We start from the raw sequence: 27935 nt of genomic DNA on the forward strand, positions 1-27935 counted from the left end.
TTGCCTTGAGAACCCCATGAACAGCATGAAAAGGCAAAATGATAGGATCTTGAAAGAGGAACTCCCAAGGTCGGTAGCTGCCCAATATGCTACTGGAGATCAGTGGAGAAATAACTCCAGAAAGAATGAAGGGATGGAGCCAAAGCAAAAACAACACACAGTTGTGGATGTGACTGGTGAAGGAAGCAAGGTCTGATGCTGTAAAGAGCTATAGTGCATAGGAACCTGGAATATTAGGTCCATGAATCAAGGCAAATTGAAAGTGGTCAGACAGGAGATGACAAGAGTGAACGTTGACATTATAGGAATCAGTGAACTGAAAAAGACTGGAATGGGTGAATTTAACTCAGATGACCATTCTATTTACTACTGTGGGCAGGAATCCCTTAGAATAAATGGAGTAGCCATCAGTCAACAAAAGAGTCCAAAATGCAAAAGTAGGAAGTCAAGAAACACCTGGAGTAACAGGCAAATTTGGCCTTGGAGTACGGAATGAAGCAGGGCAAAGGCTAATAAAGGTTTGCCAAGAGAAAGCACTGGTCATAGCAAACACCCTCTTCCAACAACACAAGAGAAGACACTATACATAGACATCACCAGATGACCAACACCGAAATCAGATTGATTATATTCTTTGCAGCCAAAGATGGAGAAGCTCTATACAGTCAGCAAAAACAAGATGAGGAGCTAACTGTGGCTCAGATCATGAACTCCTTACTGCCAAATACAGACTTAAATTGAAGAAAGTGGGGAAAACCCACTAGACCATTCAGGTATGACCTAAATCAAATCCCTTATGATTATACAGTGGAAGTGAGAAATAGATTTAAGGGACTAGATCTGATAGAATGCCTGATAAACTATGGACAGAGGTTCACCACATTGTACAGGAGAAAGGGAGCAAGTGCATCCCCAAGGAAAAGAAATGCAAAAAAGCAAAATCGCTGTCTGAGGAGGCCTTACAAATAGCTGTGAAAAGAAGTGAAAAGCAAAGGAGAAAAGGAAAGATACTCCCATTTGAACGCAGAGTTCCAAAGAATAGCAAGGAGAGATAAGAAAGCCTTCCTCAGCGATCAATGCAAAGAAATAGAGGAAAACAACAGAATGGGAAGACTAGAGATCTCTTCAAGAAAATTAGAGATACCAAGGGAACATTTCATGCAGAGATGGGCTCGATAAAGGACAGAAATGGTAAGGACCTAACAGAAGAAGAAGATGTTAAGAAGAGGTTGCAAGAATACACAGAAGTACTGTACAAAAAAGATCTTCACAACCCAGATAATCACAATGGTGTGATCACTCACTTAGAGCCAGACATCCTGGAATGTGAAGTCAAGTAGGGCTTAGAAAGCATCACTATGAACAAAGCTAGTGGAGGTGATGGAATTCCAGTTGAGCTATTTCAAATTCTAAAAGATGATGCTGTGAAAGTGTTGCACTCAATATGCCAGCAAATTTGGAAAACTCAGCAGTGGCCACAGGACTGGAAAAGGTCAGTTTTTATTCCAATCCCAAAGAAAAGCAATGCCAAAGAATGCTCAAACTACTGCACAATTGCATTCATCTCACACACTAGTAAAGTAATGCTCAAAATTCTCCAAGCCAGGCTTCAGCAATACATGAACCGAGAACTTCCAGATGTTCAAGCTGGTTTTAGAAAAGATAGAGGAACCAGAGATCAAATTGCCAACATCTGCTGGATCATCAAAAAAGCAAGAGAGTTCCAGAAAAACATCTATTTCTGCTTTATTGACTATGCCAAAGCCTTTGACTATGTGGATCACAATAAACTGTGAAAAATTGTGAAAGAGATGGGAATACCAGACCACCTGACCTGTCCCTTAAGAAACCTGTATGCAAGTCAGGAAGCAACAGTTAAAACTGGACATGGAACAATCGACTGTTTCCAAATAGGGAAAGGAGTATGTCAAGGCTGTATATTATCACCCTGCTTATTTAACTTTAATACACCCAGAGTATTAAATAGTACTCTGGTGTACTCTCAGAGTACATCATGAGAAACACTGGACTGGAATAAACACAAGCTGGAATCAAGATTGCCAGGAGAAATATCAATAACCTCAGATATGTAGATGACACCACCCTTATGGCAGACAGTGAAGAAGAACTAAAGAGCCTCTTGATGAAAGTGAAAGAGGAGAGTGAAAAAGTTGGCTTAAAGCTCAACATTCAGAAAACTAAATCATGGCATCTGGTCCCATCATTTCATGGCAAATAGATGGGGAAACAGTGGAAACAGTAGCTGACTTTAATTTTTTGAGCTCCAAAATCACTGCAGATGGTGACTGCACACATGAAACTAAAAGACGCTTAATCCTTGGAAGGAAAGTTATGACCAACCTAGACAGCATATTAAAAAGCAGAGACTTTACTTTGTCAACAAAGGTCCATCTAGTCAAGGCTGTGGTTTTCCCAGTAGTCAGGTATGGATATGTGAATTCTTTATAAGAAAGCTGAGCACTGAAGAATTGATGTTTTTGAACTGTGATGTTGGAGAAGACTCTTGAGAATCGCTTGGACTACAAGGAGATCCGACCAGTCCATCTAAAGTAGATCATTCCTGGGTGTTCATTGGAAGGACTGATGTTAAAGCTGAAACTCCAATACTTTGGCCACCTGATGCGAAGAGCTGATTCCTTTGAAAAGACTCTGATGCTGGGAAAAATTTAGGGCAGGAGGAGAACGGGATGACAGAAGATGAGATGGTTGGATGGCATCACTGACTCAATGGACGTGAGTCTGGGTTAACTCCAAGAGTTGGTGATGGACAGGGAGGCCTGGCGTGCTGCAGTTCATGGGGTTGTAAAGAGCTGTATACGACTGAGTGACTGAACTGAACTGAACTAATTTACACAGTCTTTTGATCATTCTAACAACAAACTGTATGAGTAGTCATTATATCATGCACATTTTACAAATGAGGAAACTGTGTTACAAGAGGTATAACCTCTTCAGGATTATAACAACTGGTCTTTATTACAGAGGCTGCCTGATGGCAGTTTCTGTGCTTTTAAAAGCGATGCTAAAGTGAGAAAAATTATCATGGCCAGAAAAATAAAATTCTCTACTTGATAAAAAATAATCTTGTGTGCTACATGTCAAGTAGTAAATGTTTTACATAGTTAGAAATTCTCTATATTTTAAAATTATTTATGTCAAAATTACCTAAATCAAGATTTACAGAAGATAGTAATAAGGATTAATTAAATGATGTCTGATAGGTATTTTTGATTCCTTGTCAAAATACAACATATAAAAGATGAAACGTATTAAGTTAAAATACTTATTTCAAGAATGGAAACACAGGTAAATGTATAAGAGTATTTTTCCTAGATAGCAAAGGTAATGCATGCCCTAAATATAAAAATTATATAGTATGCATCTTGGATTTTTTTTCAGATTCCTGTATTATCATACTCAGAAAATTTTGGTCCACCAGAGATAGGTTCTGAAAAATAAGGGAAATAACTATCACTAGCTGTTTATAAAATGAAATAAAATACATCTTGGGAATGGAGCCTACAATACAAAGCCAAGATCAAAGGCAATATTATTACTTTACTAAAAAAAAAAATCTGCAACCAGGAAACTTTCATATCATAAAAGAAAGCTGAAATAAGATCTCAGACACTAGAAATGGAACTGTATTCATAAGGCTCCAATGACAGAATCTTAATACATTAATGTTGCTAAGACTCAGCATCAAAGAATGTTTGAACAATCCCAGCTGCTCTCTTTATTAGCTAAGAGAAATAAAACAGTAGTCACTGCCTAAAATCTTAAAAAGAAAGCTATGTATTTGTTAGTAATAGTTTTAAATATTCCCAAATATTATGGGTTTCAGGTGAATCTCAAGGCATTGATAATATCTTGCTTGTTTGAGTGAATGTTAGTTCACACACCAGGTGGAGAAAGGGGGTGATAACAGACAGTGGAATCTCTTAGAATTTACTTCTGATAGGGCTGTAAGCCAAGCCAAATTTGACTTTATGTACTGTAATACACAACACCACCTGTAATCTGGTGAACCTCTTCAGAAACCTGAAAACATCTCCCTTTCCTAAGAGAAAGGATTCATATATTTTCTAAGAATTGCTGTTTGCACCCTAAATATTTTTGACAGTTGAATACATTCAGTAGAGCTGTATTAAAATAATAAATATGAGAAATGAGGTAAAGAAACCTAACATAGGGATATTACTGAATTAAACATGACATATCCATACACTAAACATGTATGTAGCCTACACAAATCTGTTTAATATCATTTGATAACTTGAGAAAATACTCATAAATTCCAGATGAAATACTATGTAATTTCTCAGACGTCTCCAATTTCATCATTAGTCCTAGAAGTTAGCCTCACCAATATGGTACCCTGTTATCTTTCTCAAAAAAACATAAAATTCGTTAAGATAAATTATATTACCATGAAAGTGAAAGTGTTAGTCGCTCAGTCATGTCTGACTCTTTGCGACCCGCTGGCATGTAGCCCACCAGGCTCCTCTGTCCGTGGAATTTTTCAGGCAAGAATACTAGAATGGGTAACCATTCCCTTCTCCAGGGAATCTTCATGATCTGGGGATCGAACCCAGGTCTCCTGCATTGCAGGCAGATTCTCTACCGTCTGAGCCACTGGGAGAGCTCTATAACATCATAGAGGACAACAAAGAGGAACTGAGAAGTATACTTTTGACATTTAGTTAGTTTCAAAATTTAGTTTCAAAATTTCTTAACCCTACACACCTGCCTTCATATGGGCAGTATTTAAATGCATGTGTCAGCTGAATTATAAATTTTCACCAGTCAGAGGCTTTTAAGTTTGTTAACAAATTCATGAAAAATTTATATTTATTAATGCCTTAACTATTAAACACATGAAAACCTCAATGTGTACAGGGAAATTGCCTTTGTTTTCTGTTCACACAATTTCTGATGGGAGCAAACATATATTAATATACAACAATGGTATTCTGGAAGAAGCTAACTAGCCGCAGGTAAATTCAACATTATTAAAAGTCTTGCTCTTAGTTTGGCAGTCCTAACCTTTGATTTTGCTAGTGTTTTGTAGTGGATGCTGACTCATATTTCATGTTCACAAAATTTTTATGAAACCAGTGTTAAAGATCACTGTCATTAAATTCATTACAAGAAAAAGTTGCTACGTGCACTAAACATTTTTGTTATTCTGACTAGTAAATTCTCTCTTTGAAGACAAACAGGAATCCTATTTGGACTTCTTAGGTGGCGCTAGTGGTAAAGAATCTGCCTACCAATGCAGGAGATGCAAGAAATGTGGGTTCAACCCATGAGTCAGGAAGATCCACTGGAGTAGGAAATGGCCCCCCACTCCAGTATTCTTGTTTGAGAAATTCCATGGACAGAGGAAACTAGTGGGCTACAGTCTACAGGGCTGCAAAGAGTTGTACATGACTGTGAACTAAGTGCACACCACACACACACACACACACACACACACACACAGGAATCCTATCCATCATGTGACGACTTGGAACACCATTCCAGTGCAGCTGTCCCAGACAGTCTGGCGTCTCCCACTCACCACAAAGGGCCGAAGCTGAGAAGACTTCCAGAACTCAAGGCTTTGATGGAACATCTGCCACTGTCATTGCTTACAAGAATGGACATAATAAAAATGAATTTTCTAGCTTCATTTATCTCATTTTTCCTTACTAATGAAGCATCTCTCAACAAACACTCATACACAAATTTATCTGAACTCTTGAAATGTGTTAATATAACCAGTCTACTCTATATATTTCTGTTAAGAATCATTAAGTATTGTATTTTAGAAAGAAAATATTTGCAGAGAAAATCTGACCTAATTAAAAATTAACCACAAAAACATATAGTTTCTGCAGTTGAATCAGCTACTTCTGTAAGTTTTAACCAATTCAAACACTCAAGGCTTTCTCTTTATGGCTGTGCTTTGTTTAATGCAGACCAAGTTTTTATTTTGTTTTTGTTTTGATAAGTCCTGCTCTTTTGCTCATTTTCATTAACAAGATCACTAAAGTTATCAAGTCTCCACATTTTTCTTAATGTTTTCAGATTAATCTACTACAGCACTCAACTTTGCCTTTTATTTCCAGTTTTCCTTTTAAACCTGAATTCCATGTCAATACAATGGGATATTTAGCTGAGGACAGAACCACATTGGGCTGTGATGTAACTGCATTATTTTCAAAATAACTGTTGCAGCCATTTGATCCCCAGTCATCCTGAAGCCTGAGTCTCAGGTCTGGCACAAAAATGGTGCCCCCTTTGCTCACTGCCAGAGCCTGTTGTCTGATAGTATATTAGATAGAGATTACAGCTCAAAAAAATAGAGAGCTGTGTAACAATAATGCTACAATTGGACCATGGAGATATCTAATGACCATTTCAGAGAATCCTACTAACTGTAGTTAATGAAGCCTCAGGGTTCCCCAGGAATATCTGAACTTGGACCATTTGCTTCTGAATTCACTGTATCTCTTTCACCTTAGCCTAACATTGCATCTATTGTTGGTAAGTCAGCTCTGTAATGACATTTAAGAAAATAAATCATGAAATCCTTGAATGAATGCAGCCAAGGGGACTGGTCAAAATACTTGAGATCAAGTAAAAACTACTAAAATACTAGACATCAGATTGAATTTGATACTTTTCCTTTCAATAAGAAACTCTCTCCCTATGTGTTAACTGCCACTTTGTGAAAAGATGAGTGATAATATCAAGTACCAACAAAAGACCATTTGTTTTTTCCTGTCTAACTCAATTATTAAATGATCCGTTACAAGATCGCTTTTTATTCTCTCATAGCAGGTGTTTCAGACTCAGATAATGAGCCTTATGGTGCAGGAATTTCATCTTTAATTCCAGTTAAAAGCTGGATTCCTACCCAGTTGGGCAGAAGGATGAATATGGTAATTAACTAGTGACTCAAACTGGATGAAGAGCATTGGTGAGTCATTCATGACTTTATGCTGAGCTTCCTATAGCCAGTAGACTATTTTAGCAATTTTAAGAGAATGGTCTAAGAAAGTGTACTCCTGCTGATACTTAAATGACAATTCAAGTGGTAAAAGAAAGATTTTGACTATTTGTGGACAGTGCCAGAATATCTTAATGAAAAGGTAAATATTCAGATGTTTTTGACTTTTGGTCTTCTACGAAGAAAGCATCTGGTTAGCAAAATTTGTTTCACTTCATCTGAGTGTTGAGGCAACATAGTACAATTGTTTTCTAAACAAGACACTATCTGTGATCATACTTGTCTGGGATGATGAATTTTAATAAGAACATTTTATTTAAATATATAAATATCATGTTTTTTAAAAAACTATTTGTTAAAAGAGAGTGATTCTAGCTATTTAAAAATTCCTACAGCATGATGGCCAGAAAACTCACCTGGGCTACTTTAATATTTCTTTTGGATTATATAGGCTATTGTACAGAATAAAAGAAGAAAAATGGGAAAAAAAAATTTCTAGAAGAGAGACATTACTAAATAATCAAATATCCTCTGAGACAAAGTGGGAAAGAAATTAACCTACAAGCAAATATCTTTGAGCTAAAAGTATGGTGACTGAGAGGGAAAGAAGAAAGCAGGACAGAGGAGGGAAGAGATAAGGGTGAAGAGTTATGCTTTTAAATTCCTTCAAAGAAAATTATTGTTTAATTATTAAACCCACACAATATTTTCAAAGTTTTCTTAGATTTTAGAAACATGGTCTTAGGTTTTGGAAAAATCTAATGACAAAGTGAAAAAATACATACTTCTGGACTTCCTAATTTTGCTCAGTTGTCTTCCTTTTTCCTCCATAATGCTTCAGATAAAATCCTGAGTTTTAAGTACAAAACATTATATTCTATGGGAACTTTAGTATGGGCTCACCGTGACTTATGGTTTGCTGCTTTTGTTTAGTTGCTAAATGGTGTTTGAGTCTTTTGTGACCCACGTGGACTGCAGCCTGCCAGGTTCCTCTGTCGATGGAATTTCTCCTGTAAGCATACTGGAGTAGGTTGCCATTTCCTTCTCCAGGAAAACTTCCAAACCCAAGGGTCAAACCCACATGTCCTGCATTAGCAAGGGTGTTCTTAGAAAAGAACACTGAGCCTCCAATGGGTTTCCCAAGCGGCTCGGTGGTAAAGAATCCACTTGCCAATACAGGAGACACAGGAGACGCAGGTTTGATTCCTCAGTCGGGAAGATCCCCTGGAGGAAAAAATGGCAACCTACTCCACTATTTTTGCCAAGTAAACCCCATGGACACAGGAGTCTGGCAGGCTACAAGCCATAGGGTTGCAAAGAATTGGACATGACTGAGCACACATACACTAGGGAAACCCAGATTTATGGTTTATGTTGTTTTACATAACACTTCTATTCTCAGAAAACTATTGAGAGCTATCTTCCAGAATAAAACCAATATGACTGAAGAGGGCACAATTCACTTTACCTCTTTTATATAAGTGATGCATATTTTAAACTATGATTACTCCAGAAAAATCTTTATGATGGAAATTGTGAATAATCTTTAGCTTGCACCAGGGCCACAAAAATAACAATTAAATGGCAACAACATTTAGAGAAAATCATAGCAACTTCTAAATCTTTCTATTGCATCAGTAAAAATTATTTTTATCAGTTAATAGTTTGACTTATCTGTCACTGTATGCAGAGAAAATGAAATATTCAATAACATACTATACTTTAGGACATAAAAAATTAACAAATATTATATGATATCACAATTTTTGCTTTATCCTAAACATTTGCTTAAAAGCAAGCATCACATTTTCGTCTTTTTCATATTCCACATTTCCCATATTGATTTATAATGTTTTCTGAATGAATAAATTATTCCAAATTATTTTATATATTTTTTTCTTTGTTGTACAGCCTTTTCAGAACTAGTGCATAATTGTTTTAGCACTGTTGTATATCAATATATTAATTGGAATAATTTTAACAAATCATCTATCTCAGCAGACACTGGTCAAATACCACCCAAACAAAGATCTTATTATATTTAATCACACTGGTCAAATCTTCTGTATCCAATTCTTGATTATTCCTAAATGGCTTTGGGGAGGACGAAGAGGAAAATTAACATTTACTAAACATAAGACCTCTGGTAGGCATGAACCCACACAAGTGATCTAAAATAAATATTATTCTCAGATGTGGAAACTGAAGTTCAAAAAGTTGCAATTATTGGGTTAAAGTTAGACTTTAAGTTCAGATGGTTAGAATGTTACAAAGCATGAACAACTGAGTTTAAAACCCAAGCTCTTTTCTTTTTAACATACACCATCTAATACATTTTCTAATCTGGAAGAACTGGATTTAGTAACATATATTACATGAACATGTAGCACACTACTTTCAATTTTAAATAAAATAACAGTGAGGAGCAGGGGAAGGAGGAAGTGGAGGTTGGAGAGGAAAAAGATGATAATGGCTAGTATTTGTTAAGTTCTCACTTGTTTATGGGCTCGAGAATCAGAACGTCTGCGCCCATTTTTGACTATGAAACTTACTGGGAAGGTGGCTGTGAGAAAACGCGACGTGTAGTAATGCCCCCTCAATACTTCATCAGTGATTTGGCCTTGCTCCTCCCCCACTTTGCTCCACTCCACCTCCCTTTCCAGCAATGAGGTCACGCACGTGCGTTTTGCTTCAGGTTCTGTTTTCCAGGGAACCCCAGTTTCAGTGGTGGCTTTGTCAGTATGATCTGCTAACATGGTGCATTGAGTACCACCAGAATCCCAGCAGTCAGTAAAAAAAAACCCTTAAAAATAAGTGTTTTTTTAAGTTCCATTAACAAAGCCTTGAGAAAAGTGAAAATGTTAGCTGCTCAGTAGTGTCGGACTCTTTGCGACCCCATGGTCTGTAACGAGCCAGGCTCCTCTGTCCATGGAATTCTCCAGGCAAGAATACTGGAGTGGATACCCATTTCCTTCTCCAGGGGATCTTCCTGACCCAGGGATCGAACCCAGGTCTTACAGTCAGATTCTTTACCATCTGAGCCACCAGGGAAACCCTGCAGTTCTTTAAATTTTCTTTCCTTCATTGCAGTGAAATCCATGATTTTGTTTTGTCATGTATAAGATTCATTTGACTTAACAAAAATCCATTAGATTGGGTTGTCACTGTTACCTCATGAAGTAAACTACTATGTAAGTTGTATTTTTATTGTCTTTAGAGGCAATCAATACAAGCACATTAAGAAGAGATTAGTCTGAATTTAAGTTAGCATGGATGAGGATTGTATAGTGGCGTGGCTTTCCCATTATAAATTATTTTTCTTTAAAGGTCTTTCTTAATGAACGTAGGAGACAGGGGATACAGAGAAGAAAGAAGAAGGAACAATATTTAGAAGTTAATGAAAATTGAGAATAGGCATCATTTTAAAATAGCTTACCTGTACATGAATCATATATCAATAGTGTTGATATAACATATATGCACAATGTAAAGCATGAGAAAAAGCAAACACATTAACACATCACTCAGCTCAAGAAATAAACACTACAAATGAACACTGCAAATAGTGAGAGGACTATTGCCGACAGCACATTTAAGCAGGGAGGCAAAAACCATGAAATGTCCTGGTCCCGCAGTTTTAAACGCGCAACTTTAAGGAGGAAGCAATGCTCTTTGAGGAATTTTCCATCCTTTGGGGGGAGATGGAGTACCAGAGATAACAATCCCCAGACATGTCAACTTTACATAGATTTTTTTTTTTCAGTTTTAAAAGAAATTATATTTGTGAAAACAACTAAGTTAACATTTTTGTCCTTTCACTGTTTCCTTGAACACTCAAACTAAATTGTACACCAAAAATATTTCGAAACTGTCCTGAATTAAAAGAGATGGTGAAAGGTGCTTCATGACTATGTGTCCCAGATACAAAAATCCAGCATTTTCAGGAACAAACACCACAAATTCTTGAGAGGCCTTTTGCACAGAGGGTACATTTAAGCAGGAAGGCAAGCACCATGGAATCTCCTGGTACCCCAATTCTAAATGTGCAACTTTACAGGGAAATTTAAAGCATTCAGTTATACTCTACAGTTGTTCAAAATTATCTCTGAAGTACGCAAATAAAAGGGGATCTCTGAAAATAATACACAACTTAAAATTACACATTCACAACTGAATATTCATAATTAGAAAACCTACCTCTATCTTTAAAAAGATTATCCATTAAAAAAAATCTTTCTCAATGTTATAAATATATCTGGTGTCTAAAGTAAAAAAAAACCTAAAATTTTATTTTCAATCTCTTGTTTTAATGCGTCTTCTGCATCTTGAGATCTTGATGCAGTGGCAACTTTTGCCACTTCACGGGCAATTTGCCTGGATGTTGCAGGCACTTCCCCTCACATTAGCTGAGCGGGTGACTTGGCTTCGGACACTCGGAAGTTATCTCTCAGTGGGGCGCGAGTTCCTTATGTCACTCTTCTCGCCTCCCTGCCACCACATTACTTGTAGTGAGTTTCATGCTGAGCACATTTTCTTTCACGTTAATACTTGGGTTGTTTTTCAAATGGTTTTGCAGAACAGATGTTCTTATTTGAGTTCCCATCTTTCTTCTTTCTCCTGACATATTTTTCACAAAAGACTTCCTTACTATTTCTGTTTATCCACGCACCTCTCTGGGGGGCTGGGGGGAGGGGAGGGAGAAAGACTCATTCTAAATCATACTTAAAAAAAATCTGTTTCTTAGATATCTTCCTGTGTAATTTGTCCCTACCTATTCCTCCTGATATATATTATACCTTCATTGAAAAGAAATCTGCTTGCTGATTTTTTATCTACTCCTATGTAAAATTTCTTCTGTAAATTAAATATTTTCATTTTAATATTTTATGATTAGAGAAATTTTTACACAGCATTTGTCAATGTAGTCTCTCTAAATATATATTGATTTTATTCCAACTTTCATCCAGACCTAAGCCAGTGGTCATGAATTAAAGGGAATTAGCTCCCTGTATCTCTTTTTAACTTCCTTCTGTTGATTTAAATCTTGTTCAAGATTTGAATGTTACATGTTTACTTTCCATCACTTGTCAGAGATGACTTCTGTCTGCAAGTTTAATCAATTAAAAACGTTCTTAATTTTTCGTATTGCTCAAAGTCTTTCCCTGAGGAGAGGCACTGTAATCTCTGAAAGAAAATGAAAAGTTTTTCTCCTACTTCTTTAAGAGTAAAATCGATGTTTTTGGATCCAGAGATCCAGAAACAACTGGATCTCTGGCTTTACTTTCCTGTTACTGATATCCTCTGCAAAGTTGTATAGAGTAAGATGAAATGTATCTACAACACTCCTCCATTTTTTTAGAACTAACTTGATTTTAAATTCAATTTTAAAAAATTGTTGAGAATTCATTTATTTCAAACACATTGTCATTAGTTTATCCCATAAACACAAATTTTAATTTTGATAAAAGTTCTTTGAATCTAACTTGTTCCATATGCTCTTGAGGTAAACTCTTGACAAACAATTTACAGGTTGCAACCTAGGTGAGGGAGAAGCTTGAGTGTTGAATCAGAGACCATTAAAGTGATCAATATGGTCCAATACACAGATTAGTTTCTCCCTCCTCTCTCTCTTTTTCTTAGCACAGAGGATTAGTAAAAGGAGAATAAAAGGCTTCTGAATAATTCTGCATTAGTAGATTGTAAATTTCAATTATTTCTTCTCAAAAACTTTTTTTAAGAGAAAGGGAAGTGGAAATCTTTCCCAAATAGATTATAATTCAAAATTTCTATTGCAAAGGTATTTAAACATTTTTCATTAATAATAGTAATCTGGAATCCTAAAATTTCCTGTCACTTTGAAATGCCAATTTGTTTTTAAGAAAAAATAAAAGAAATCCCCAACTCCCTGTAGCCCAACATTAAGCCAAAGTCACTTCATATCTGAAACATGCCTCTTTCTGAGAAGGAGGGTGGCATGCTGCTAGTGCCTGGCTGTCACTCACACAGGGCAGTTAGGCAAGGAAGGTGAAGAAGGGAACTATTAGTCTGTAATTCTTAAAATTTACATCCCCTGTAATTTTTGGTGAATGCTTTGCTTGTTTGGCATCTAAATTAGACAGAACCACAGCTACTGCCACCAGTTCATGGCATTTTCCTAGAGTGAAGGTAGATAGAACACTTAGCTATTTCAAGACTAAAAAAAAGAGAGGTGATTTTGTTTTCCATCTTGACTTTCTTGTGACGGTCAAATAACAGAAATTTGTTTACCCCACCTGCCTTCTTTAATGACCATGAACAGTGACAGATCCCAGGAAAACGTATGACACTCTCTGCTCTCTGGAGCCTAGTGTATTCTTTGTCAGGAAAAAAATTTACATTGGCTTTTGTGTTTGTAAAGTTCAATTCACAGGATAGTAGGTTGTAAGTGGCAATTAGCATAAAATACCCCACATTCAGATCTTGTTCGAAGAAGAAAGACCCAGTATTTGGGGGTTGATTTTTTTCCCATCTTATTTCTGGAAATATACAAACATGATATAGTTGCTCCTCACTCTATATTTTATCGTACGGAGTTCATAACTGTGCATGCTATTTTACTCACAAAGTGGAAGAAAACAAAGCACTGGCCTGATGATAATATAGCAGTTATGAGACTGAATTGTTTCTCAGGAACTAATCCTTCCTTCATCCTGACATTTCAAAACTCCAGCCCTAATGGCTTGGAGTAATGGCCAATCAGTTGGCCTGAGCTCTAAATTCTAGCTTTGACAAGGGACAACCTACGATAACCTAAGTTACACAAATCCCCAAACCTAAATTTTCTCATTTTTAAAATGAGAAAGTTGGATCTAATAATTTCTAAGTGGTATTTCTAATTGCCTTTGACACATCTGAATCCGAAGAGAAAGACACTGGAGATGGCAGAACTTCCGTTTCAAGTTGACATTCTTCTTCAAAATCCTCTGCTCTATGCTGAATAGTTCAGAACCATTAAAGCTCCCTGGGTTCATGAAGCTTTGGTCTCCTCATTCATCAAACACAGGGGCTACCTCTGCTTCCTCATGGCATGTTGGCATGGGGACCCATGCAGAAGGGTGCAGCCATCTGCCAAGTACCTGGGAAGTCCTCCATGAATGATGACTATTATTATTTCTGAAAATCAGTAATAGTGGTTTAAACCATTTGCTTTGCTTTCTACTCTTAATGATTGTTTTCTAGGAGAAGAGATTTTCTCTCATTCTGATGTAATAGCTTAAAGTACAACTGGTCTCTGTATAGCAGTACTTATGTGATAAATGCACAGCAAACTCTGAAACATTTATTATTGATAAAAGAAGAGCCCTATACATTCATCATCATACTAAAAGAAATAGAGAAGTTTAGTCAGTTCTGCTTTAATGCAGCATGTGTTCCTAAACTCCTAAACTGTGCTATGCAAAATTGTGCACCTAAAAAAAAAAAAAAAAAGGAAGAAGAAGAACACTATGGGGCTTCTGAGGTGACAACACTCAAAAAGTTCATCAGTGACACGAGAAAAGACAAGTAGTGATCTAATATAAACAGTGGCATGTTAAGTGATTAAGAAGTTCATGAAAGCCATGGCAGCCAGCTCCAGTATTCTTGCCTAGAAAATCCCATGGACAGAGGAGCCTGGCAGGTTATAGTCCATGGGGTCACAAAGAGTCGGACATGACTGAGCGACTGACACACACACAGTACTATAATAAATTTGACACTTTACCTGAAAAATGACATGACGTGGCATTTCGAAGGACTGCAGCCTGTGATGTAGTGTGGAGCCCAGGAAGTAGTGTGTCCTGGAGTCAGAAGGAGAGTTGTCCACCAGCAGGTGTGTGTGGGTATGGTTCACAGCATGTGGGATGGACTGAGGTGGTTGGTAGATGGCTGAGGAGTGTGCCCGTGTGTGTCTGGTAGTATATTCCTGGGGGTTTTCATTCAGTGGAGGGCAGTCTTCTGCCTTTACTTAACATTTCTTGCTGACAAAATCAGACATAAGCAAAGATGAAAACTGCCTTATGCTCAATATATCAAAAGCTTCAGAATAAATTTGCACTTCCAAAGTAAGTGGTGTAACAGAAATGACCATATATAGATTCCAGGCATATTTACTCTCAAAACTATTCTTTATTGAGATTATGCATATACCTGTATGTGCATGTGTATACCTATAACATTGAAGAACAGAAAATGAGTAGAATTTTCTCATACCTGTCTATAGTAAAATTATTCTTGGTTGAGTATTTTGCAAAGTGCTGCATATTTTTCACTATACTAATGAACAATATTTGTTTTAAAATAAAATCAAATAACGGGGCAAAAATGGGTCTTACAAAATCCTTGTAAGCACTCTTGCTTTGCACCTTTCTCTCAAGTTCCATGTGTGTCTCAATTTCCAGCTTCAGTGAAAGCAAGAGAGAAGGCAGTAGGGAAGGAGAGATACAGAGAAGAGAATCGGGTAATGGAAATTCAGTTTAAAATGCAGACAAATCTGCCGTTTCTGCTTGATAGCCTGTAACATTTCCATGTAGTGCACTTTGCATGGCAGAGTAGCTGCTAGTAATAGAATTCTCTCACAGTGGAGGTTAATTACTTTTCAGCTACAGCAAAATAAATTTCCTGTCAAGCCCACGGACAGGAATGTGCCAGTGTCCCTGATCTTACCTGCAGTTTTAATTCAGCGTTAATATCTGACACTTGCTTGCATTTAGTGGGCTGTCCCTCTGAACAGTAGGAGCCCCAAAGGAATATTGAAGGGCTGTCAGTTATGTAGTATCAAGTGTGTGTTAAAAAAGTGCTCGGCCTCTTCCAGAGTGCACCATAAGGAAGATTAACTGAGCTGCCTCTCACTTCAGAAAACAGGGCTGGCCCTCCTGGTGATGTGGAAAAGAAACTTAACACAAGACAGGAACCAGGCAAGTTCATTTCCCTCCATCCCCGGTGGAGCATACCCTAGCGTGTGAGCTGTCTCTTCAGTCATGTCTGACTATATGGACTGCAGTCCCGCCAGGCTCCTCTGTCCATAGGGATTCTCCAGGCAAGAATACTGGAGTGGGTTGCCATGCCTTCCTCCATGGGATCTTCCCTACCCAGGGATTGAACCCAGGTCTCCCACATTGCAGAAGGATTCTTTACCATCTGAGTCACCAGGGAAGCCCATGAATACTGGAGTGGGTAGCCTGTCCCTTCTCCAGGGGATTTTCCAGACCCAGGAACTGAACCAGGGTCTTCTATATTACAGATGGAGTCTTTACCAGCTGAGCTAACAAAGAAGACTTCATTTCAGTCTATTCTCCATTTTAATAAGGAGAAACATCCTTCACAACATCCTGAACTTTATAGGATAATGTATCAACAGCTTTTTATAATTATCCTGTTTAAGAGCTCAGTTTTTTTCCCCAAATGTAACCTCTTCTCTATGGCCACAGTCATGTCCTATTACTGGAAACAGACACTGTCACTGTCAGTTAATAAATGTCAACTTTGGCAATCCTGAAGGACCATCAATAGAGAAGTGAGCCTACATCACAGCACAGCACAGCAGAGTGGGAGAACAGAATGAAAAAGGAGAGTGTTACTCTATCAGAAAGACTAGAGTTCATAGCTAAAATATTTGTGATTATCAATTAGAAAAGAATACAGGAAGATATTTTCACACATGTTCTTCTTTCCATAATTCAGCTCTTCATTTTCAAAATTTCCCAGCCTTCATTTTCTTCCCATAAAAATCTTTAATTATACACACACACACACACACACACACATATATATCTATCTGAGTATCCCACCCACAAAACCCTTCCTGATTCAGCTAATTCTATGTGGTCCCACTTTCCTTTGAAATGCTATAGAATTCTGTTTTATTCTTTCCAGTGACACTAATTATACTATCTCATATAATAACATTAATGCAATTTTTAACCACTTTCTTTTCCAATTAGATTGCAAGTACCTTATGACAATGTTTATTTTGCTTTTAGTTTACTGCAGCCCCTAGTATGATGCCTTGCATCTAATGAATCCTCAATGAGTTTTTGTTGAATTGACTTTTCTTGAAGTTTAATCCTCTTCAGAGACAGAGGAAATAGGAGAAGATTCTCAGTGCATTAGAAAATTTTAACTTGTCTGTCTCTGATATTTTGTAATGAATTTATTTGCAATTCAGAATTTCTATGGAAAATGATGTTTGAGTGTGGATTTCTGAGTGTTAGAATATTTTAAGATGTTAAGTCAAATATTCACTTCTGCTAGAGGTTGGCAAACTAATAACCAATACTCATTTTTTTTCTCTTTTCAAGGTTGAATCAAACAGAAAATGAGATACTTGGGGCAGACTGATGGAGACATCAGTTTTACTAAGCTTAAGTGTGATGGGAGAACATGGCTGAGATGTCATCATTAAATCAAGTTTCCTAATATTTCATCCCTAGACAAACCTATGTATTCTTCACAAGAACAAAAGATAATACTCATCTGCTCATTTGAAGCAGTGTAAAGGAGGAATAAACAACTTTTGAATAATAAGTTTCAAGTACTATTGGGGTAAACAGTCTGTTATAAAATAAATCTGGGGCCACAAACTTTTTCTGCAAAGTGCTGGACAATAATTACTTTAGGATTCATGGGTCATACAGTTCCAACTCTTAGTCAACTCTGCTATTGGTGATGGTGTGAAAGCAACCATAAACATATGTACTATGTACAAGAATGAGCATGTCTGTGTACAAATAAAACTTTATTTATGGATTCTGATATCTGAACATCCTATACTTTCTATGTGCCACAAAATACTATTCTTTTGATTTTTTAAAAACAGTTTAGCTCCCAGGTCATACACTGGCCAGATTTACTCTGTGGGCCACAGTTTGACAAGTCTCGAAATAAACATTAGAGTTCACTAAAAATTTAACTCAATATTATCAGTCTCCTACTCTAATTAAACCTAGGAAAAAAGGGTTGATAGCATTAATCTACTCTATAATTTCTCTAGCTTAATTTTGAGTTTACGTTCCTTTACAACTACCATCAACGATTTGTAGAAACTAATATCTATGAGGGTTTTTTAAATCTACTAAAGGAGGAAGATGGTGATTAAGCATTGTGGTTATTGGCAAACCAACATTTCATCTTACCTCCACACAGACCTTAATGCTAATGTATTTACAAGAGGAAGCAGAAAAGGTCATAGGCAGAAGTCTGCTCAACTGCAGGACTTTAAGGATCAGCCTAATTTAGGGGCACAGGACAAGGACTTCGAAGCGCTATGAGGGGTACCCAATTACCCAGGAAAATGTTAAGCAAAGGCAAACTGGTGACATTTACTTTCCTGCTTATTTTGTGAAAGGGCAAAGAAGTACACTTTCACTTGACAGCTTCACTGTTTTCTGTGGGAAATAAAACTGGCAATTTCTAGGAGTGGAATAATGCTGCTGCTGTTGCTGCTAAATCGCTTCAACCTTTTCCAACTCTGTGCGACCCCATCGATGGCAGCCCACCAGGCTCCTCTGTCCATGGGATTCTGCAGGCAAGAATATTGGAGTGGGTTGCCATTTCTTTCTCCAGCAGAATACTCAGTCAGTTCAGTTCAGTTCAGTCGCTCAGTCGTGTCTGACTCTTTGCGACCCCATGAATCGTAGCACAGCAGGCCTCCCTGTCCATCACCAACTCCCGGAGTTCACTCAAACTCATGCCCCAAAAAATAAAGTCTGACACTGTTTCCACTGTCTCCCCATCTATTTCCCATGAGGTGATGGGACCAGATGCCATGATCTTAGTTTTCTGAATGTTAAGCTTTAAGCCAACTTTTTCATTCTACTCTTTCACTTTCATCAAGAGGCTTTTTAGTTCCTCTTCACTCTCTGCCATAAGGGTGGTGTCATCTGCATATCTGAGGTTATTGATATTTCTCCCAGCAATCTTGATTCCAGCTTATGCTTCTTCCATCCCAGCATTTCTCATGATGTACTCTGCATATAAGTTAAATAAGTAGGGTGACAATGTACAGCCTTAACGTACTCCTTTTCCAATTGGGAACCAGTCTGTTGTTCCATGTCCAGTTCTAACTGTTGCTTCCTGACCTGCATACAGGTTTCTTAAGGGACAGGTCAGGTGGTCTGGTATTCCCATCTCTTTCACAATTTTCCACAGTTTATTGTGATCCACACAGTCGAAGGTTTTGGCATAGTCAATAAAGCAGAAATAGATGTTTTTCTGGAACTCTCTTGCTTTTTCAATGATCCAGTGGATGTTGGCAATTTGATCTCTGGTTCCTCGGCCTTTTCTAAAACCAGCTTGAACATCTGGAAGTTCATTGCTGAAGCCTGGCTTGGAGAATTTTGAGCATTACTTTACTAGTGTGTGAGATGAGTGCAATTGTGCGGTAGTTTGAGCATTCTTTGGCATTGCCTTTCTTAGGGATTGGAATGAAAACGGACCTTTTCCAGTCCTGTGGCCACTGCTGAGTTTTCCAAATTTGCTGGCATATTGAGTGCAGCAATTTCACAGCATCATCTTTGAGGATTTGAAATAGCTCAACTGGAATTCCATCACATCCACTAGCTTTGTTCATAGTGATGCTTTCTAAGGCCCACGTAACTTCACATTCCAGGATGTCTGGCTCTAGGTGAGTGATCACACTATCGTGATTATCTGGGTCGTGAAGATCTTTTTTGTACAGTTCTTCTGTGTATTCTTGCCACCTCTTCTTAATATCTTCTGCTTCTCTTAGGTCCATAGCATTTCTGTCCTTTATCGAACCCATCTTTGCCTGAAATGTTCCCTTGATATCTCTAATTTTCTTGAAGAGATCTCTAGTCTTTCCCATTCTATTGTTTTCCTCTATTTCTTTGCATTGATAGCTCTAGTTAAATTTACCCCACAGCTCCCCAAGGTTACCACCCGAGTGGTACCCATGGGGCACACATCTGCCTTTCATTCAAGGGAAGCAGGACACACCCATTTCCAGCTTCCCCTGAGGTCAAGTTCCTCAGCCGATGGAAACTTGATTCTCTTCCCTGCTCCTTTTCTCCGTTTACCTCATTTTTGTTATTTAATTATTTTCACTTGTAGAAAACACAGGACATTTAGAAAAAGGAGTTACATTTTTATCTTCCTCTTTTCCTTCTTTGTCCCAAGGAATAAAGGCTGCTAACAGTTTGCTCTGTGCACTGATATTGATTTTAAATACCGACATTTACGTATGTGACAATTGTAAACACTATTACTTAGAGTTATTTTCATTTTAAATTTTGTAGTAATGGCATTCTGCTATTTTTTTTTTTTTTCCTATAACTTACAGCAGTTGTCATTTATGAAAATGTTATGGACAACTTTCTAACTCAGTACAGATTGCTTTTTCTTTTGCTCCAGGATAATTTCATGGCAGGGATAAAGCATTGTGTGTCAGTATATAGTGTGCCTCTAGTGGGTGATCTGTGAAAAGATATCCACTTTTTTTTTTTAAACACATAATGAGAAATTTGGACTACATAGTCTATACAGTTCTCTTTGGTTCTAGATACGTGAGATTTTATAAGTGCAATTCTATGCTTTACCAAGTGTAGAGAGAGGTCTTATACCTTACCAGTTTTTAAATGTATATAAGGAAGAAAATAGAAGAACATGCCTATAAAATGTGGCGTAAGGGAGGCGGTCCTAAGATGGCAGAGGAATAGGGGCAGAGGGGCAATTTCTCCCCCACAAATTCATCAAAAGATCAAAAGATCATAAGATCATTTGAAATGCTGAGTAACTTTCACAACACAACTTCTGAATACTGGCGGAGGACACCAGGCACCCTGAAAGGCAGCCCATTCTCTTTGAAAGGAGGAAAGACAAAATAGAAAAGATAAAAAGAGAGACAAAAGCGTTAGGGACTGAGAACTGTCCCAGGGAGAGAGTCATGAAGGAGGAAAGTTTCCAAACATGAGAAAACCCTCTCACCAGTGGCTCTGTGGGGAGTTTTGGGATCTCAGAGGGAAACATAACCAGGAGGGGGAAAAAAAAAAAAAAAGCACAGAATACTCTCCTAACTGCAACTCCCAGTGGAGAAGTAGCCCAGACGCTCCTGTCTTCCCCCAGTGAGCAGGGGCTGAACAGGGAGGCGCGGGTTGCATGCTTAGGGTAAGGACTGGGCCTGAATGCCCTGAGGACAATCTGAGGGAGCTAACGTAAGATAGCAACCCAAACTGTGGGATAGCTAAGGAGAGAAAAAAATAAAGAGAGAGAGAGAGAGAGAACTTTCCCACTAAAAGCTCTAGCATGAGGCACAGCCTGGCCGGCTCACAGAACAAAGGATTGAACTAATACCAAAGGAGAGCTAGCCAGTTGCAGACCAGCCCACACCCCCACAAGAGGCAGAGAGGCAGGCGGGCAACAGCCAGAGCAGGAAGATAAGGGGCAATCTTGGCCTCAGAGACAGCATTCTCTGTGAAACTCCCAGTCGCTAACCAAGTCTTCTTGGGATCCTGGATGGTTGACATCTGTGAGGAGGGTTGCAGCCAGAGATCAGCTCCCCAGAGGAAGCACACAGCGCACTTGAGAAGGCACTCTCGCTGGATACCTGGGAAACCAAGCAGCTGGGACTAGGGAGGTGATTAAGATGCACAGGCCACCTGGGACAGTGTGCTCACCAGGCACCTTGTTGCCTGAGCTGTTCGGACCTGGGAAGGGCACCAAATGCATGCCCAACCGAGTCTGTGCCTTTATGGAATACCCGAGAACCTGAAGCTGAGCAACTTAGACCGGGGAAGTGCATGAAACAGAGGGCCTGCTTTGGACAGTTCCCCTGCAGAGCAACCTGGGGGCTGAGCAGTGTAGATTGGGAAAGCACAGATGCTGTAAGTGAGGCAAACCCAATGTGGTCCATACACTGTGAGCACTCCCCGCACATGCCAGTGATATTTCTTTGTGGTGTTCCTCCCTCCCCACAGCAGAACTGAACAAGTGAGCCTAAATAAGTGACCACCCTCATCACCTTGTGTAAGGGTGGAAATTAGACACTGAAGAGACTTGCAAACAGCAGAAGCAAACAAAACAAAACAAAACAAAACAAAACAAAGAAGAGGGAACCACTCTCGAAGTGACAGGTGAAACCTGTAGTTAGCATTGACTAAGCATTGGAAGGGGCCTATAGACATTGGGAAGAAGTATAAGCTGGAACAAGGAACTATTGAAAACTGAACTGACCCCATGATGCTCTCAACAGCTCCAGAAAAATTCCTAGATATATTTTTACTATTATCATTTTTTAAATTTTTAAGTTCTTTATTTGCTCCTTTAATTTTAATTTTTATAACCTACCATTACCTTGCAAAAAAGACCCTATTTTTAAGGAAATTTCATATATATATATATATTTTATAATTTTTGTGATTTTTTTTTTTTTTGTATTTTTAATACTGTATTTTTCAGAGTGGTTAAACTCTATAGATTTTTAATCTCTGCTTTTTGGTATTTGTTATCAATTTTGTACCTTTAAGAATCTAACCGTCAGTACCCATTTTTGCTTAGGGGTGTGATTACTGGCTTGATTGCTCTCTCTCTCCTTTTGACTCTCCCTTTTCTCCCCCAGGCCACCTCTACCTGCTCCCTCCCCCTTCTCTTCTCTACTTAACTCTGGGACTTTCTCTGGGTATTCTGGGCTGTGGAGAACATGTAGGGAACTGATTACTGGCTAGATTGCTCTCTCTCCCCTTTTCACTCCCCCTCTTCTCCTCCTGGTCACCTCTATCTCCCTCCTCCTTCTTCTCTTCTCCATGTAACTCTGTGAACCTCTTTGGGTGTCCCTCACTGTGGAGAATCTTTTCACAATTCAGCTGTATGTATTATCTGTGCTGCATGGATGGAGAAGTTTTGAGGCTACTGTAAGAATAAGACTGAAATCCAGAGGCAGGAGGCTTAAATCCAAAACTTGAAAACACCAGAAAACTCCTGACTCCAGGGAACATTAATTGACAAGAGCTCAACCAAAAGCCTCCATACCTACACTGAAACCAAGCTCCACCCAAAAGCCAACAAGTTCCAGAGCAAGACACACCATGCTAATTCTCCACAACATAGGAACATAACCCTGAGCATTAAAATACAAGCTTCCCAAAGTAACACCAATCCATAGACACCTCAAAACTCACTAGTGGACACTTCATAGCACTCCAGAGAGAAGAGATCCAGCTCCACCTACCAGAACACTGACACAAGCTTCCTTAACCAGGAAACCCTGAAAAACTACTAATCCAACCCCACCCACAGGGAGCAAGCTACACAATAAAGAGGAACCACAAACTTCCAGCATACAGAAAGGCCACCCTAAATGCAACAATTTAAACAAAATGAAAAGTTGGAGAAATATTCAGCAGGTAAAGGATCATGATAAATGTTCATCAAATCAAACAAAAGAGGAGAGAGAGGGAGTCTACCTGAAAAACAATTCAGAATAATGATAGTAAAGATGATCCAAAATCTTGAAAATAAAATGGAGTTACAGATAAGTAGAATAGAGACAAGGATTGAGAGGATGCAAGAAATGTTTAGCATTTATGTTAAATGTTTAGCAAGGACCTGGGAGAAATAAAAAAGAGTCAATCAATAATGAATAATGCAATAACTGCAATCAAAAGCACTCTGGAGAGAACCAACAATACAACAACTGAGGCAGAAGATAGGATAAGTGAGGTGGCAGATAGAATGGTGGAAATAAATGAAGCAGAGAGTAAAAAAGAAAAAAGAATTGAAAGAAATGAGGACAACTTCAGAGACCTCTGGGACAATGTTAAATGCCCCAAAATTCAAATCATAGGAGTGCCAGAAGAAAAGACCGAAAGAAAGCCCATGTGAAAATACTTGAGGAGATAATAGTTGAAAACTTCCCTAAAATGGGGACAGGACTAACCACCCAAGTCCAAGAAGCCTAGAGAGTCCAAAACAGGATAAACCCAAGGCAAAACACTCCAAGACATATATTAATCAAATTAACGAAGATCAAACACAAAGAGCAAATATTAAAAACAGCAAGAGAAAAGCAACAAATAACACACAAGGGGATTCCCATAAGGATAAGAGCTGATCTTTCAATGGAAACTTTTAAGGTCAGAAGGGAATGACAGGACATACTTAAAGTGATGAAAGAGAAAAACGTGCAATCCAGATTACTATACCCAGCAAGGATCTCATTCAAATATGGAGGAGAAATCAAGAGCTTTACATACAAGCAAAAGCTGAGAGAATTCAGCACCACCACACCAGCCTGTCAACAAATGCTAAAGGCTCTTCTCTAGACAGGAAACACAGAAAAGGTTTATAAACTCAAACCCAAAACAACGAGGTAAATGGCAATGGGATCATACTTATAAATAATTACCTTAAGTGTAAATGGACTGAATGCCCTAACCAAAAGACAAAGACTGGCTGAATGGATACAAAAGCAAGACCCATATATATGCTGTCTACAAGAGACCCACCTCAAAACAAGGGACATATACTGACTGAAAATGAAGGGCTGGAAAAAGATATTTCATGCAAATGGAGACCAAAAGAAAGCAGAAGTAGCAATACTCATAACAGATAAAATAGACTTTGAAATAACAGCCGTGAAAAGAGACAAAGAAGGACACTACATAATGATCATAGGATCAAGAAGAAGATATAACAATTATAAATATATATGCACCCAACATAGGAGCACTGCAATATGTAACACAAATGCTATCAAGTATGAAAGGGTAAATTAACAGTAGCACAATAATAGTGGGAGACTTTAATACCCAACTCAACCTATGGATAGATCAACTAAACAGAAAATTAGCAAGGAAACACAAACTTTAAATGATGCAATGGACCAGTTAGACCTAATTGATATCTATAGGACATTTCACCCAAAAACAATGAATTTCACCTTTTTCTCAAGAGCACACAGAACCTTCTCCAGGATAGATCACATCCTGGGCCATAAATCTAGCCTTGGTAAATTCAAAAAAATTGAAATCATTCCAAGCATCTTTTCTGATCACAATGCAGTAAGATTAGATGCCAACTACAGGGGGAAAAAAAATAAAACTATTAAAAATACAAACATATGGAGGCTAAACAACATGCTTTTGAATAATAAACAAATCACCAAAGAAACCCCAAAAGAAATCAAAATATGCATAGAAACGAATGAAAATGAAAATAAGACAACCCAAAACCTGTAGGATTCAGGAAAAGCAGTGTTAAGGGAAAGGTTCATAGCAATACAATCTTACCTCAAAAAACAAGAGAAAAATCAAATAAATAACCTAATTTTACATATAAAGCAACTAGAAAAAGAAGAACCACCACAAGATTAGTAGAAAGAAAGAAATCATAAAAATTAGGGCAGAAATAAAAAAGAGAAACAAAGGAGACAATAGCAAAAATCAACAAAACTAAAATCTGGTTCTTTGAGAAGATAAATAAAATAGACAAACCATTAGCCAGACTCATCAAGAAAAAAAGGGAGAATAATCAAGTCAACAAAATTAGAAAGGACAATGGAGAAAACACAACAGACAACACAGAAATACAAAGGATCATAAGAGACTACTGTCACCAACTATGCCAATAAAATGGACAACTTGGAAGAAATGGACAAATTCTTACAAAAGTATAACCTTCCAAAACTGAACCAGGAAGAAATAGAAAAATCTTAACAGACCCATCACAAGGACAGAAATTGAAACTGTAATAAAAAATCTACCAAAAAACAAAAGCCCAGGACCAGACAGCTTCACAGGTGAATTCTACCAAAAATGTAGAGAAAAGCTAACACCTATCCTACTCAAACTCTTCCAGAAAACTGCAGAGAAAGGTAAACAGCCAAACTCATTCTATGAGGCCACCATCACCCTCATACCAAAACCAGACAAAGATGCCACAAAAAAAAAAAAAAAAAAGAAAAAGAAAAGAAAAGAAAGAAAGAAAGAAAGAAAAGAAAACTACAGGCCAATACTGCTGATGAACATAGATGCAAAAATCCTCAACAAAATTCTAGCAAACAGAATCCAACAACATATTAAAAAGATCATACATCATGATCAAGTGGAATTTATCCCAGGGATGTAAGAATTCTTCAATATTCACAAATCAGCCAATGTGATACACCACATTAACAAATTGAAAGATACAAACCATATGATTATCTCAATAGATGCAGAGAAAGCCTTTGACAAAATTCAACATCCATTTATGATAAAAAAAAAAAAAAAAACCTCCAGAAAACAGGAATAGAAGGAACATACCTCAACATAATAAAAGCCATATATGATAAACTCACAGCAAACATTATCCTCAATGGTGAAAAATTGAAAGCATTTCCCCTAAAGTCAGGAACAAGACAAGGGTTCCCACTCTCACCACTACTATTTAACATAGTTTTGGAAGTTTTAGCCAGAGCAATCAGAGAAGAAAAAGGAATAAAAGGAATCCAGAATGGAATAGAAGAAGTAAAACTCTCACTGTTTGCAGATGACATGATCCTCTACATAGAAAACCCTAAAGACCACCAGAAAATTACTATAGCTAATCAATGAATATAGTAAAGTTGTGGAATATAAAATTAACACACAGAAATGCCTTGCATTCCTATGCACTAACAATGGAAAACAGAAAGAGAAATTAAGAACAGAATTCCATTCACCATTGCAACAAAAAGGATAAAACACTTAGGAATAAATCTATCTAAAGAAACAAAAGACCTATATATAGAAAACTATAAAACACTGATGAAAGAAATCAAAGAGGACACAAATAGATGGAGAAATATACCATGTTCATGGATTGGAAGAATCAATATAGTGAAAATGAGTACACAACCCAAAGCAACCTATAGGTTCAATGCAATCCCTATCAAGCTACCAACAGTATTTTTCAAAGAACTAGAACAAATAATTTCACAGTTTGTATGGAAATATAAAAAATAGCCAAAACAAACTTGAGAAAGAAGAATAGAACTGGAGGAATCAACCTGCCTGACTTCAGACTACAAAGCTACAGTCATCAAGACAGTATGGTACTGGCACAAAGACAGAAATATAGATCAATGGAACAAAATAGAAAGCCCAGAGATAAATCCAAGCACCTATGGACACTTGGAAGGTAGTTGTGACCAACCTAGATAACATATTAAAAAGCAGAGACATTACTTTGCCAACAAAGGTCCATCTAGTCAAGGCTATGGTTTTTCCAGTGGTCATGTATGGATGTGAGAGTTGGAATGATAAAGCTGAGTGCTGAAGAATTGATGCTTTTGAACTGTGGTGTTGGAGAAGACTCTTGAGAGTCCCTTGGACTGCAAGGAGATCCAACCAGTCCATCCTAAAGGAGATCAGAGCTGGGTGTTCATTGGAAGGACTGATGCTAAGGCTGAAACTCCAATACTTTGGCCACCTCATGCAAAGAGTTGACTCATTGGAAAAGACCCTGATGCTGGGAGGGATTGGGGGCAGGAGGAGAAGTGGACAACAGAGGATGAGATGGCTGGATGGCATCACCAACTTGATGGACATGAGTTTGGGTAAACTCTGGGAGTTGGTGATGGACAGGGAGGCCTGGCATGCTGCAATTCATGGGGTTGCAAAGAGTCAGACACAACTGAGTGACTGAACTGAACTGAATGGACACCTTATCTTTGACAAAGGAGGCAAGAATATACAATAGAGAAAAGACAATCTCTTTAACAAGTGGTGCTGGGAAAACTGGTCAACCACCTGTAAAAAAATGAAACTGCAACACTTTCTAATGCCATAGACAAAAATAAACTCCAAATGGATTAAAGATATAAATGTAAGACCAGAAATTATAAAACTCCTAGAGGAAAACATAGGCAAAACACTCTCTGACATAAATCATATCAGGGTCCTCTATGACCCACCTCCCAGAGTAATGG

The sequence above is a fragment of the Dama dama genome, chromosome 18 (genome assembly GCF_033118175.1).
Source record: "Dama dama isolate Ldn47 chromosome 18, ASM3311817v1, whole genome shotgun sequence".
NCBI classification, from domain to species: Eukaryota; Metazoa; Chordata; class Mammalia; order Artiodactyla; family Cervidae; genus Dama; species Dama dama.